This window comes from Taudactylus pleione, unplaced genomic scaffold, assembly GCF_031769625.1.
Source record: "Taudactylus pleione unplaced genomic scaffold, aTauple2 ptg000093l, whole genome shotgun sequence".
Classification (NCBI taxonomy): Eukaryota; Metazoa; Chordata; class Amphibia; order Anura; family Myobatrachidae; genus Taudactylus; species Taudactylus pleione.
In genome coordinates, this window is record NW_028284495.1 from 29,261,756 (window position 1) to 29,264,931 (window position 3,176).

Consider the following 3,176-nt stretch of genomic DNA (forward strand, 5'->3'; position numbering starts at 1 on the left):
CTTTACAGCCCATAGATAATTGTTCTACCAGGAGGAAGGAGTGTTACTGTAAGTGTTTGCACATATTTTTTCCTAAAATATGGGAAAGACAACCCATTTAGGGACCACTGGAAAAACACATGTAATAAAAATTATATTTTGGTAAATATTTATTGAAACACAAGAGAGCCAATCAGGCTCCTCAAAAAATAAAGGATTTCTTGTAAATAGCAGAAGTTACCCATGACTATTTTGTATTACTATTAGCATTCTAACATAAGATAAGTGGTAGACATTTTCTTATAGTCTTCCAGACACAATATTGTTCATTACTTCATATCATAGAAAAAAAGGAAAGTGACTTATTTTTGACGTGGACACATGTCATCATGTATTAGCTATACATTAAAAAAAGGATTCATCTTCTCATTTTGAGTCCAATTTTTCAACATAACCCCCATTGTAGGGAACCTTTATTAGGTAATTTAGGTGTGAAAAAGAAATTCAGTGGTTAAAATTGCTGTACATTGTCCTCAAATGCTTGTAACCATTTCTATTGTTATTACATATTATTCTTCTATTCTGTAGGTCATATAATTAAGTAATATCATACAGTTATATGCCTAGATATAGCTTCAATTACTGGTCCATAATTCTATATACTGTAGTTCAGTGGATAATGTTAGTTTATTTAGTAATTTTCTCTTCGGTTATTAAAGCCACCTGCTATACAGTAGCAATGTAAATCCTCATATGGGTAAACACTCTCCTAAAGCAGTGACTTGTTTCCCACACCTAGGGGTAAATTTACTAAGATTCGTGTTTGGTCGAGATTGCATCTCAGGTGAGTTTAAGAATTTTTTCAACTCACAAATTTACTAAAGACAAACTCGAGACAGATTTCTCTATTTACACTATAAAAACTTTGGTGAGATTGCAAACTCGATTGAATACCCAATCGACCAAACTACAGTACTTTCAGTGAAAAAGATACAACTTGGGTATTTACCAAGATTCGTGATTACAATCGGGTATAATTGTAGCAAACTCGGACCTAAATAGAAGTTTCAAATAGACCACCCTGTCAGATCAGTGTGATTTGTGTATGTTTCTGCCACTAAACACTACCTAAAGGGTTCATATAAAAAAATAAATGTCAACATTGTCAATGTCTATCTAATAACTGCATCCCCCTGTCAGTAAGGTGAGATAACAACAAAGAAGTTTGTGGTCAGAAAAGGGGAAAGCTGAGTTCGATAAACTTTAGATGAGACAACACAAGGCACAGGGAGTGAGGACAGCCCAACACATTTTGCTAACTTAATTAAGCAATTAAGCTTCATTATATTGACATCATTATGTCAACATCTACAGCACGTCGACAGACAAAATGTTGATATGTTCAGAATTTCAGCAACCACAATGTCAAATGAAAATTTTGACACTGACAAAATGTTCAAAATGATGATAGTCAAAATGTCAACTAATACATAATGGTGACACCTAAGTTTAAGCCTGACCCCAACCCTAAAATTTCATACAGTATGATAACATTTTAACTGTCAACATTTCATGTGTCGACATTTTGCAGATATTGACATTTTGGGTGTTGACATTTTATCCATGTAATATAATGACATTCAACATTGTAGTGTTGACCTTTTGACTTTCACAATTATTGACTATATGACTGCGGTACTGTACAACCCTTCTACTAGAGTACTTGGATGCCATACTTTTCTAGATGAATGTTATCATCTACGGAGACATTCAGTTAAACCGTGATCACTGCTGCTTTGACATTTGGTGACTATTACAGATGGACAGGATTAATACTAGTGAATTGTTAATTATACCATCTTATCAGCTCATATTCTCTAAGGGGTAGTTCTGATTTAGATATGTCTCATAAGCTTCATTATCAGCCTTACCATTTTACATACACACATTTATATTCAATTAAAATATGTATCTGTATGTTTTATCATCATTACATGTGTTAATATTTGTTTCACATGTGGTCTGAATTACTCTGTGAAGTCAATGTTATTATATAAACATTTTTATCAGTAAGAAGTAACGCTGTTTATTAATTGCTTTTCTTGGTGGAGCAATTACTCTTAAAAACAGATGATATTATTTTATTACTGTTTTTATTATTTTCTGTATTATGGAAAATGTTTTTCATCCATTAGTGTATATTTAATATAAATATATTTTGTTTATGGGTCAAAATAAGCTACAGTACTTTTGTATGCACCTTTTTGAACATAAGTTACTGTATGCCTACTTAGCCACCAACCTTGCTACAGCCCCTGTACTGTATCTATAAACTAAATATTGCAGTGAAAATCCCTATTAATCAAATCATAGTAGTTCTTTCATTGCCCTGGCCACACACATATGATAATCTTTAAAACACTAGAAACAAAAAAGAAGAAAGAATTCCTATAATGGTGCACACACATAAGGAAAAATACACATTTATTATCTTGATCTGTCAATTCCATATTATATTGTGACTCACATTAATATTAGGACCAAGGGATGTAGTGAGGTTTGTTGGCAACTTTTGCCAAGAATGGCAACAAATTCAAAGGATAAAACATCATCATTGGCCTATATTAACTTTGGACCCGGACCTGAATAAAGTCCTTGGCCCAAATGTATCCATAAGTTGGAGACGATCGACCAACTTAAGGGACCAACTGGTCCATAGTCACTTCAATAGTTCTGGTAAAAATAAGCAGGTGGTAGAAGGATCCTTTAGGCATGGAAATTGCAAGGCATGTGATCACATGACACGTACCATAGAATTCATAGACAAGTAAAAAAAGACACACAAAATCTGTGAGTACATCAACTGTAGAACATCTAAAGTGGTGTATTGTGTCACCTATCCTTGCAAAACAAGGTACATAGGCATGACCACAATACCCCTCAAGCAGAGGGTACTTGAACATGTGGGTAACATCAGAAACTCCAAAAAGGATCTAGATAAATTCAAACAACAAACATCAGTAGCCAGGCACTTCCTGAAAAAACATCAGGGGAACCCTACCGATTTAAAAGTGTTTGGCACTGAGAAGGTACATCTGGGCACTAAGGGTGGCAACATCAAACAAGAACTTTTTAAGAGGGAGAGCCACTGGACACTCCTAATGGGTGGTCTTCAACCCGTGGATTTGAATGAACAT